At 51.3% G+C, this 12,472-nt stretch overlaps 1 long non-coding RNA gene across 1 annotated transcript; it reads right to left on the bottom strand.

Moving 5' to 3' along the window:
* Positions 1-3,038: 3,038 nt before the first annotated feature.
* LOC140694729 (uncharacterized) lies at positions 3,039-12,007 on the bottom strand. The gene is made up of 9 exons (XR_012070342.1): positions 11,746-12,007; positions 11,510-11,596; positions 11,016-11,175; positions 7,975-8,103; positions 7,499-7,631; positions 7,058-7,111; positions 6,587-6,781; positions 4,709-4,818; positions 3,039-3,313 (listed from the first exon to the last, which is right to left on the bottom strand). It is a non-coding gene; the product is annotated as an uncharacterized lncRNA (long non-coding RNA).
* Between the last annotated feature and the right edge of the window lie 465 nt (positions 12,008-12,472).

Genomic DNA, 12,472 nt, shown 5'->3' with positions numbered 1-12,472 from the left:
GGTGATGGGTATGTTCACTGTCTTGAGTGTGGTCATGGTTCCTTGGGGATATACTTAAGTCAAAACGTATTAAGCTGTACACTTTAAACGTGTGAAAATTATTTTGCCAAGTATACCTCAAAGCTGTTTTAAGAAAAAAGGCACTTTAGTCCTGATCCACCTCAGCGCCTGATTGGAGTGACATGATCAGTCCCTCACACTGTCTGCCTAACGGGAAGGTAGAAAAGCTCTCATGGAAGATAACATGGATTTTTCATTTGCAATGTCTGCCATGTAATAAAGAATTTCTAGACATGCAACATGTCCAGACTATATGACAGATAACATGAGAATAAGGAGCATTAGACAAAGGATGCAAACCCCAGGTGATGTAGGCATCAGAGTTACCAATAAAGGCTATAAAATACTTTTAATATATTCAAGAAAATAAGGAAATGATGGGACAATAGATAACAGGGTAGAGACTTTCACCAGAGAAATATACTGGAATGTATTTTTAGGAAAAATCAAACTGATACTCTAGAACTGAAGCTTTCAGCTCTGGAAACAGGTAAACAGAGCTAATTAGGATCCCTTTTAAGTAAAACTTTCAGTAATTCTGGGTAAAATATAACAACAAATTAACACAGAGCTAACTATGGAGAGAGAAGTTCCCTGATGACAATACAAAGAGGACACTTAAAGCCCAGAGTGGTCATCTTGTGAGCTGATGCCACCGCACCCTGGAGGGAAGGGGTTTTCATCTGCACATAAATAGGGATACAATGTCCATGTAGGAAAAAGGGTCCATACCAGATGTAGAAGACTCTTCCTCTATATCTATATAGTCAGAGACAGAGATGTAAAGTGGCAGCAGAGGTCACAGTGACACAGGGCCCTGGGCCAAGGAGTGTGAGCACCTCTGCAAGCTGGGAAAGGTAGGATGACGAATCCCTCCCAAGAGCCTCGGTGTGGAACTTAGCCTTGGCCACTCGTTGGTTTTAGCCCACTGACATTGACTTTGCACTACTGCACCCTAGAACAGTGAGAAGATGAATGTGTATTGCTTTAAGCCACTGAGTCTGTGGTCCTTTGTTACAACAGCAATAGGAAAGGAACTCAGGAACCAATATGAACTTGAACCACAGGCTGCCTGCTGTGCTGGCAGGAAGTCCTTTGTCTCTGATCCTGGGGGAGTGTCCTGTCCTCTGGCAGCATCCACAAACTACCTCATGCTAACTTGGCAGTTTGCAGAGGGTTAAATCTTATCCCTGCACAGTTCTTCATATTTAGTTAATAAAAATGATGGTGTCATCATGGGTATTTTTCCATCTTTTAAATACCCTTCAGTCTTCTAATAAAGCTACTTCTAATTAAGAGACCGTGTAAATAGTTTTCAATCTTCATAATAAATAACTGTGGTTTTATCTGGTTACTTAAATTATGAATAATAATGTTCACATTTGTAAAAGTTATTAAAATCAACATTGTTTAATGAAAATATCATTTCTTTTCGCATGAACATGTATTAACTACAAGAAATGTTCCATGCTTTCTTCTACGATTTACTGTTAGAGCCTTAAAGAATAATATTTTCCTCAAAAGATATTACGGCAAAGGGATTTCTTTTGGTGGAACTGTTCCGGCATCAAATCTGGTGCATGTCTCAGGCCACTGGCAACATAGAGATGATAGAAATTAGGAGGCATTATAAACACAGAATCATTTTTAAAGGAATTAAAAAAACTGGATGTGTGTAAACAAAGAATCAGAGAATATTCTGGTGAAATAAATGTATTTTTCAGCTTAAGCAAGACATGGGGTGAATAAATCTGAAATGAAAAAACCACCCAGAGATTAGCAGCGAGTCATGCATGCAGTGTGAATGATCAAAACCAAGTTGTTTCCAAACCAGTGTGCAGGCTTGATGCCTTCATGAATCAAATCTGTGTGGCACCAGGCCACCTCGAATACATGTTGATGAGGTATTTATAAGCCCTTCACCATCCCAAATCAAAGCCCACGCACGAGCCACAAGACCATCACCTACACATTTGGAAAACACACAACATGGTGAATAGCACTTTTCTTGTTCAGTAGCCGGTGGCAGCGAACTGTCAGCAGACAGAGATACAGGGACACAGAGGCACCTCCCCTCACTCAGCTGATAAACTTCCGTGCATCCCTGGGGACAGGATTGTCATAAAATGCACCATGGATTGATTCTCCTCCTAGGAAAGGAACCGTAGTGCTGTCATTAGGTTTGAGCAGGGGTGGGTGGAGGATCTCAGAAGAGTTGTTTCAGCACACCAATAGAATTCTTGGCCACCGTGACCACGAAAGACAAGTCCCCTGCCATCCCGGTAGGCACTTGGGCTCCTGACAAAAGCTGGGCTCAGTAAAGGGTTGAGTAGAAGGCACAGACCTGAGGGATGCCCCAGCAATAGGCAGGAGGTAGGGCCTGGTTTATACTGCTCTGGGTGTATCCCAGACTCATCCGAATACGAAATCAGAAATTTGCAAAACAGCACAGCTGGGGTGGATCATCTACTCCAGACTCCTCACCTTACAGTTAAAAGGGTGGCAACCCTGACAGGCAAAGCAACGTGCTAAAGGCAGAGCGTGGAAGTGGCAGTGCCAGATGAAACGCAGCGTGCAACCCCCGTTCAAGGCCGCTGACTCTGACGACGGGGCCAAGGTTTCCAATGAGGAGAATAAGACAGTGTAAATACTTTGTTCCCCCTAAAACCCCAAATGTTTTTTAAAGGCACAAAAACTCACCTTAACTAGATCTCTTCTGAGGGGGCTCTCTTCTGCTTCTTCGTCTTTCTGTCTCCATTTCCCTCTCTCAGACACAAACACATTCAGTTTTGTGAAAGGGGACTTCCTTCCATACAAAGACAGACTTCACATCTTCAGAAAGATACCTGAGAAAGCACGTTTCTCAATTCAAGTCTTTGTGTGAGTTCTGGGCAACTGGCTTATTTTCTAGAACAATCGGTAGTTACAAAATCAGGAAATCATCTTCCACAAAGGCAGAGTTCTGGTCCGTGTTGATAAAGTTGGGGATGTCACATTTCATGAGTCTGTTCGGCTCCTCCTCTGGCCACCTGCTGCATCTGATGGCTTCCTGGAGCCGAATAACACTGTAAAGGGCTATGGTAGCGATACCAGCTTTGGCCTTGTCCAAGTGGTCCACTTCATTGATGTAGCAGTGAAAGAGGGACCTAGATTCGTCATTGCACTGCCAGAGAACACCTTGGGCAGCAGCGGTCTTCCAAAGTCTGACACAAAGCTGTTGAGTCTAAATCTCTTCTCGGGAGACTCTGCATTGCTACAAAGAAAACCAAAATAAAATATCGTTCACAGTGTAGCTCGGTGACCTGAAGAATCATAGTTTTTGCCATCTACTGAGAGTAAATCCCTGCACAGAGCATACTGACATGCACTGGAATCGAAAGACATCACTTCTGAACACATACAATTAAACCCAAGGCAAAAGTCTAAAGTGAGGGCCCATGGACCATCCTAAAAAGACATCGTTCCCTGAGAATCCTCAATATTGGTGCCTCGCACACCACTGTTTCTCCGTGGGACACTCAGATCTCTTCATCAGGATTCGTTAAAGTGCTTCTTAAAATGCAGAATTCTGGGGTGCACACCCTCAGAGTCTCCAGAGGTAGCGACTGGTAGTCTGTATTTTCATAGCCACCAGGATAACTAAACATGCTCAGGTTTAGCACCGCAGTCTACATCGGGTCACCTGAGCATCGACAATTCTGTCTCACGGGATGGGGGGTGCCATGTGTGTCAGGGTGCTGTCCTACCCATGTGTCTCCCCTGATTCTCAGAACTGACAGTGCTGCCCCATTGGGCACGAAATACCACCGTTTCACAATGCATACGCAGGGCGCCCGACTGAAAAACAATCAGTGATAGGAGAGGGGACAAAACTCAGCTTCCTGTTACCTTGTTTCACTTACTGTGGGACGAGTGATCAATTCAAGGGTAATAAATCAGCGAATGAGTGAATAACATGACTCGCGTTAGTCCCACGAGTGCCTGGAAGAGCAAGCCTGGGCACATTGAGAACCATAACAGCCCATCTACTTAAATGTCATCCTCCACAGATCTATGTAAAGGTTACTTCCACCCAGGCAGTGACTCCAGAAGGGCAAGAATCATGTATGAACACACTCTCAAATCCAGAACAGAACCTGACAACAATTAGGCTCTGGAGTCTGTGTTTAGTGAGTGTGGAATCTCAGTGATTCCAGCTCTTACACCTTGCCTTCCCATCCCACCACACACGATATGGCCCTTATGTCCAGTTCTCCCGGGGCTGGGGCCACGGAACCCATTTATAGGACTGGAAGAATCTGATCATTTAAACCATCCCCCAGATTATCATCAAGAGTCACCTGCATTTCAGGGATCAGTAATCCCAGAAGCTTTGCAGTTCAGGCAGCTGAGGGATTTTTATATCAGCTCTGTCTTCTACTGTGACTGCCTGGGTGACATCAGACAAGGAACTCTGAAAAGCCTGAACTTTTCCTTTCAGGAATAATCTAATTAACAAATCTCGTTGACCACTCAACAAATGTGATGTGAAGATCAATAATTTACACAGGAGTACAACATTCACTAGGTCGTGGATTTAGAATCAGAGGAAAATCATTTTAGAAAGATTGACAGAATGTAGCTTTAATGCGAATTTAAGTATTCTTACCTTTCAGTAAATCATCTTCCCCTACTTATCACTTCACCCAAGTTTAAAAGATGTCTGAGAACAGGGATGAGTGTGTCAGCAATCTGAGACCCAATAACCTAAAATGTCACCTAGGAAAAAGAGGGGAGTAACACATTTTTAAAAAGCATGGTGAGGATGGCGGGGCCATCCCCAACCCCAGACTAAGAAGCTCTGAGTAATAGCTTTCCTGCCTGCCTGGGGCATCAGCTGATGTGAAAATCCACCCAGAAACCTCACTGTCCAGCAGCTCTTCCATAACACAGGCTACACTTTCTCAGAATTAAGAATTGCGTCCAGTAACCACTTCGCTGAAGAATAAAGACAAAGGAGAACAAGAGAGTTCTGCCCCTCCCAAGGGAGAGCCCAGACCTCGGGCTGCATGCACTGCGCCCACCTCCCTGGAGAAGAATAAACTGGAGAAGGGCGTTCTGCGAAACTGCGGCAGCAAAGGTTGAGATGGGAACAAATTGACCAGCTGGCCAGGGACAGCCCCCTCCGTCGCTGCCTTGGCGGCTGCCTCAGCCCTCTCAGCCCATCCTGCCCACCTCCGGTGGCTAAGCTGTCAGAGAAATTGCTTTGCGACCTGGAGCAACAGAGGCTGCCCTCAGGCCAATCTGCGGAAAAGATGGGAGCTAAACCCCCAGCTCCCGAGCGGCAGGCTCCATACCCCCGCCAACACCCCGACGCCCCCGCACCCTACCGCAACCCCGGGGAAATATGACCCGAAGAAGTGTGACCTGGGAACGAGGGGCAGCAGAGGCCGCCCCCACGTCAGGCCTGCAGAGAGATGGGAGCTTATCCTCCAGCTCTCCAGGGGCAGCCCCTGTCCTCTCCACCTCCTGATCTCACCGCGCCCACCTTCCAGGAGCAATCAGACAAGGTGTGGGGTGTCAGGCGAATCTTGCGCCAGAGAGGACGTCCCCAGGCCAGGTCAGGGGAGAGGAGAAGAAGTGGCCCCATTAGGCGGGGCAGCCGGCCGTCGCAACTGCCTCTGCCCCTCGACCACATCGGGCCCGTCTCCCAGGAGCAAGCTGACCTGGAGACGGGCATCCGGCTTCTTGGGCAGCAGAGGACGCCCCCAGGATTGGTCACGGGGAAGAGGAGAGCAAATTGACAGGCTCCGCGCTGCAGGTCTTCTACCCCCGCCATCGCCACCCCCGCACCTTAAAGGCACCGCCCAGGGCGCCCCTCCCCCAGCAGGCTGAGTGGGACAGGTGCGTCTGGTGACCTGGGGCAGGAGAGGCCACTCCCACACCAGGCCATCGGGGAGACGGGAGCCAATCCACCAGCTCCCCAAGGCAGCCCCTACCCCCGCAGCAGCCACCACTCTTGCCCATGACCTCACAGTGGCCTTCTCTAGGGAGCAGGCTGACCTGGAGATGGACGTCCGACGAACTTGGGACAACAGGGACCGCCCCCAGGGCAAACCATGGGGGGAAGTGGGAGCAAATGTACAAGTTCCATGGGAAAACCTGCCGCTGCTGCCACCACCCCCAAAGTACCAAGTCCAACTCCCGGGGTCAGGCCGACTAGGATACACGCGTCTCATAACACAGGGCAACAGCGACCGCCCCCAGGACAAGACGCGGGGAAGATGGGAGCAAATGGTCCGCTCCCCCGCTGCAGGCCCCCGACCACCGCCACCCCTGCACCCTGACTACCCTGCCTCCCGCCCCCAGCAGGCAAAGTGGGACAGGGGTGTCCCGGGACCTGGAGCAGCAGAGGCCGCCTTCAGGCCACGCGGTGCAGACATGGAGCTAATCCACAATCTCCTCCGGGGCAGCCTCCCTATGCCTGCAGCCACCACCTTACCAGCCCCCTGACCGCACCGCACCCATCTCCCAGGAGCAAGCTCACCTGGAGTCGGACCTCAGGCAAATCTCCGGCGGCAGACGTCGCCCCCAAGCCAGGCCGTGGGGGAGAGAAGAAATGGAGCAACTCCCTGGAACACATCCCCTGCCCCTGCCGCCTCCGCCGCCGCCTCCCAGGAGCAAGTTCATCTGGAGACCCGCGTCCCGCCTCTAGGGCAGCAGAAGCCGCCCCTGGCTCCGCCTCCGGGGAGAGCGGAGCGAATTGATCGGCTCCCCCGCGGCAGCCTCCCTCCCCCCGTGGGTCCCGCACCTTAACGGCCCCGCCCCCACTCCGCACTCAGCAAGCTGAGTGGGACAGGAGTGTCCGGCGACCTGGGGAAGAAGAGGCCGCTCCCAGGCCCAGCAGCCGGGACAAGGCAGCTATTCCACCCGTTCACCAGGGGTAGACCCGCTCCGCCCCTCTGCCGCTGCCACCGCCCTCTGACCTAACCGCCCCACCTACCAGGAGCAAGCTTACCTGGAGTGCAACATTTGGTGAATCTCCGGCGGCCAAGCCCCACCCCAGGCCAGGCTGCAGGGAAGAGAAGAAATCGATCGGCTTGCCCGGGCAGCCTCCCAACCGCCACCGCCGCCGCCGCCGCCCAAAAGCATTGCAATAGCCTACCGGGGTCAGGCTGACTGCAAGGATGTGCACTTGCCTTCTTATCCTGGCCAGGTCCCTGAGCACCTCCCTGCATCCCTACACTCCCTGCACCTCTGCACCCCTGCTACTCTCTGCAATTCTGCATCCCTCCTCCCCCACATCCCCTGAAATGCCTGCGCCCTCCACAGCCCCTGCACCCCTGTCACCAGTTACACTTTTGCGCTGCTTACACTCCTGCACCCCTGCATGTCCCACACACCACCTCTTGGGCCTTTGGCAGAGCCTCTGCTGTTAGACCAATGCACAGTGACTCACTCTTTGCCAGTATATGATGCATCAGTGGACGTCAGGGGTTGCCTGCAGGAAGGTACATGTTCCCGGTCACTAGCCTGGGCCACTAGGGTGATCTCTGTGAGGTCACCCAGGACGGGTTCAGAGATGCTGTTCTCTGGGAAGAGAGGAGTTGAAACCGGTCTTGAGGGCAGAGCTGTGCTCACCAGGCCGTCCACGCTTCATGTTTTACACAGGGCTTCGGAGAAGTGAAATGGATCCGGCCAAGTAATACCGGCCTGCTGTGAGCCCACCTCAGTCCTGGGCTCTGAGTCAGACCGACTGGCTCCCTCAATCAGGGCCCAGTTTGGGCACCTGAATGGTCCCTTTGAGGCATCCCAACAGTTCTCAGGATGAAGTCTGGCTGCTTCCACCCCATGGCCCTCCCTCCTACTGTGCTGGCCTCAGGAAGGTTCCTTATATGGGGAAGAAGGCAGCCCACACCCTACCCCACCCCTCACCTTTCTCTAACCCAGGCTGGTGCTCTCTCTGCCCCTCAGAGTCTGGGAAGCCATCCCTCTTCAGTTATGTCCCTTCTGAGATGGACTTGCTTCCACTCAATTCTAGGCGAGGATGCACCATGGAATGCACTGGGTAAGAGAACCAAAATAAATAATTTCTTCTGTGAGGTTGTCTGTTTATCTACTGGGGCTGGGCTGTGTGTAGTTTGCTACAGCTATTGGTGTGAGAGGCTAAAACAGCCTGTGTGTCCTTGTTTTCATCTCCCCGCTGTCTTTGGGTTTTCCCTAGACACTCCTGAGACATTTACTTCTGTTAGTATTATTCCTGTTATTACACACGGGCCCTACTGACATGGAGGTAAGGTGTTGGGGGAGCGGGACAGAGCAGGGCATCTGCAGTCCTGTGATTAGTTCTCATTGAGCCTGTGCCCTGAGCTGTGACCTCCACAAGTGTGTCTCTTTCCCCCCACCCCAATTTGGGTGACACAGAAGGGATTTCCCTTCTCCCAGGTTGGTTAGGCTCTGGTAAAATAATTTCTCATTAAAAAAACAAACAAAAAACAACTTCCCCCAATGAAACAGAATGTTCTGGGTGTATTTCAATACAGTTATTTTCTCCTCTCCAGGCAGGAAGCATGAGGAGTTATCCTCTGACCTTCATTCTGAGAACAGGACACGGTCCTGGATGTAAAATACATGAAAAAGAGCATGGGGCCCCTCTGACTGGCCCCCTGGAGTTGTCACACTCTGATTTCCCCACACTGAGCCTCCTGCTGGCCTCAGGGACCTGTTAAATCTGCCTGCCCCCGGGGTTCTTACAAAAGCAGGTTCTGCCTTGGGAGCTGTGACTCTCCAAGCCTGCCCGCTGTTCCCTTTGCAACCTCTCTGGGTTGGAAGCAGCTTTCCCCCTCAGTCTTCTGGGATCTAAGAAGAGCAGTGGGTTTGCAGCTCCCTCAGATTTGGTGTTATTTTCAGGACAGGAGGAAGAACTTCTGAGCTCCACACGAGCTGGACCAGAGGCTGGAATCCTCCCTTCCTCTGCCACCGTGCAATCAGTGGCTGTGGTTCTAGCCGAGTTTCTGAAGATGTGGACTTAAACACACATATCCCAGCCCTCACAGGAGCACACAGTCCCATAAATCCCCCTAGTTTCCACTGGTAACTATGGAGCCGATGGGGACACGGGTTTCGGGACCACAGAGGCCTGACTGCACGACTTGCTCCGTGGCCTATTTACGTGGTTGCTCCGGGCCTTGTCTGAAGTGGCTTGCTTACCACACCTGGTACGTGGGAAACACAAAATAAGTACTAGAACCTTCACTTTTTCTCCCTCCAGGGCCTTCAAACGTAGAAAGTAATAAGTGAACTCAGACAGCCTAGTCACCACAATGAGGTCCGTCCAGCCTGGCTCTCCTGAGTGATGGGCACTGACTTGCACCTTAACTCGGAACAGTAGGGGAACTGCCTTCCTCTAACTGGGCCTCTCCCCACACCAGGCACGCCCGCAGCTCAGACGGGGCCAGCTCCCCAACTGAGGTGTGTGCTGGTGGCTTCAGTGTGACCTGGCCCTGCCGGGACATGAACCTGCAGTGAGTGAGGTGGAGGGTCGGGTGGAGGGGGGTCCCTTCTGGGGTGGCAGGGGGCCCGGTAGCACCCCTCCCAGCCTGGTGCCTGGGGCTCCCTAACACCTCCTACAGCTCCTGGGTTGGCTCCGGTCCTGGCCACTTCACACACCCTCCCAGTATCTTTTAATTATGTCCCTTTTCTGCTTTTATCAGCGAGAAGTGGCTTCTGTTGCTTGTTCAGTGAAACAGTACATCGGGAAACCAGACTACTTCTAACATCAGTAAAATACCAACCTCGGTCAGCTCGCCGGGCAGACCGTGCAGCACAAAGGCCTGAACAGGGCTGTGCGAACGGCTTACATGAAGGGTCCTCAGCATCTGTCTTCAGAGATACAGAAGCTGATGGTTCAGGTAAAACCTCAGGGTGGGATTGAGGAATCCAAAGCTGGTTGGTTTCAAAGGCTAATTGGTCAGACCAGACCCCTGAGCTGTGGTCAGAAGCCTGGCTCACCGTCACGCAGACTCAGCGCCCTAAGTGCCGGGTGGGGCCGGTGCTGTTCCCTTTGTAGGCTCTCGTTGGGGATTCAGTGTAGCCCCTTAAATACAGCAGAAATTCCAGCCCCATTAGCCCCCACCCTGAGTGTTCCATGACACAAATCCCGGGAGTGTTTAATTTTCATCTTTGTTTAGGAGGATGAAGGTGGTTCAAGAGAAGACATAAATTCACACTTAGTGACACAAGGTCACAGCCAGTACTTCCTCCACGGAGAGCTATGTGCTCCCACAGTGGTGGCTGGGGGCTCGGCAGAGACCCTCTGCTGGTCCCAGAAGGACTCGCTCCTCTGGCCACAACTCATGGGTTGGACAGCAGATCCAGAGGGTGACAGAGCATCTTTCCTGGGAATTTGGAACTGACACATAGAAATCAAGTTCACTCATCTGGAGTTTGGCGGAGGGGAGGGGCGGTGGTTGGAAATCAAATGAAACCAGAGCATGAGAGACACTTAGAAGTGAAAGAGCGAGAGACAGAGAGACTGAGCTTGTGAGAGCAAATAGTCAGAAAGAAGGCAAACAATCAGGGGACAGAGGAATTCCAGCTCCTGACTGTCTAGTCTGTCCCAGCCCATCAATGACCCCGTGAGATGTTTAATAACATTCCAGTTTTGCAGATTAGGAAACAGGCTGAAAGAGGTGGGGGCTGGGTTTGGGTGCACAGTTAATTCAATTGCCACTGGACCCCACACTTCCCATTGCCTGAAGGCACCCTAATCCTCACTGGGACCCCTGTGGTCCCCTGACAGCCCAGCACCCTGATCAAAGGGACCCTGCGGGAGTGGGAACCCCTCTTGAGTGTGGAGAGTTCCCTGCCCCGAGATGCCATGCATCAGCAAGCTCCCGCTCACCCCAGGTTAACATCAGCCCAGCTGTACAGTCTCCCAACCCGCTTCCCTCCCTGCCAGGCACCCCCAACCTTACCACCGAGTGTACTGCAGGAATTCAGGCACAGGGATGCCCAAATCAACACGAGCCCACCGGCTATAGAAACAGCAGACTCCCAGCCCCACCTGGGTTGCGAGGGGACAGAAGGTGTCCTCAACTTTCATGTGTCTAAAACAATCTTCTTCAGCTGGAGGTTCTAGAGAAAAATAAAAGGTCCAAAACATAGTTCGGTGAGGAATTCCTCCAAGGACCTGACTCCAGTGTCTACAACCATGTGTACCTACCCCCGGAATTGGGGTGAAGGTGGATTATTGATCAGCACAACCCCTGGTGGCCCAGCTCCTTGGCTTGGCTGCCCAGAGGGGGCTGGGGGAATGGGTAAGGCCAGGGCACTCAGGAAAAGCACAGAGGACCTGACCTCTCCCTTCTGCACTCGTAAACCCTTCTCCAAATCTCAAGGCATTGGACAGAGATCCGCCACAATAATGAGATGCTCCCATCTCTTCACTCACTCCTGTCAGTTCACTTACATGCTGAGCATCCACTGGGTCCCAGGACAAGACACATAGAATGGCTGATGGGACAGGCTTGGTCCTTCCCCCTGGAACCTGTTCAATCTGATCAAAGAATGATCACTCATAAAGAGTTTCTCAAAATTATACAGAGACCAAAGACCAACTGCAGAGTGAACCAAATTTAAAAATATATATGAAGATCCCCCAGTCTCCCCGCCTAAGGTTAACAGCATAAAGCAAAAAATTCTTGCCTTTAATCACCAGGGAAGTTGTCACCCCCTCTCAGGTGGAAAGGAGAGTTATTCTTTGAGCACGTCACAGAAGTGCTCCATCGGATTGGACCAGGGCATCTACATTCATTCAGCAAATGTGTATAAGCTCCTACTACATACGGGAATCTCCTAACTAGACCGTTCCCAAGGCTCTCGGGCTTTATCAGTCAACAAAATAGACATGACTCCCCATCACTGGGGGCTCAGAATTTTAGCAGAGGAAACAGGCAGCATGTTGGGGTAGCAAGAGTTTGGATAAATTTTTAAAAAAGAGTGATATGAGCAAACTCGGGTGATGGCGGTGGGGTGGGAGGCAGGCAGGAGAGAATAAGGCAATCCTGGCAGATCTCACGGAGTAATGAACTTGAAGCAGAATAGATCCGGAGGAAGAAGGAAGAGCCGGAGCCAGAGGCCCCCAGAGTGAAGGGGAGAGTGTGGGCAGAGAGGCAGAGCACGCCGGGTCCTGAGGCCTTTGTGACGACTTTGGCTTCTAATGACATGGTGACCCGTTTAGTGAGTTTTGAGGGGAGGGGTGATGTAGTCCAACTTATGCTTTTGTGTTTGTGTTTTTTGGGGGGAAGTAATTTATTTATTTTAATGAATGTGCTGGTGATTGAACCCAGGATCTCAAGCATGCTAAGCATGCGCCCTACCACTGAGCAACACCCACCACCCCCAATGTATGTTTTTACAGGCTCCCTCTGAC

Source organism: Vicugna pacos, unplaced genomic scaffold (genome assembly GCF_048564905.1).
Source record: "Vicugna pacos unplaced genomic scaffold, VicPac4 scaffold_103, whole genome shotgun sequence".
Taxonomy (NCBI): domain Eukaryota; kingdom Metazoa; phylum Chordata; class Mammalia; order Artiodactyla; family Camelidae; genus Vicugna; species Vicugna pacos.
Note: the sequence above shows the minus strand (reverse complement) of the source record. Positions and strands in the feature narration are given on the sequence as shown.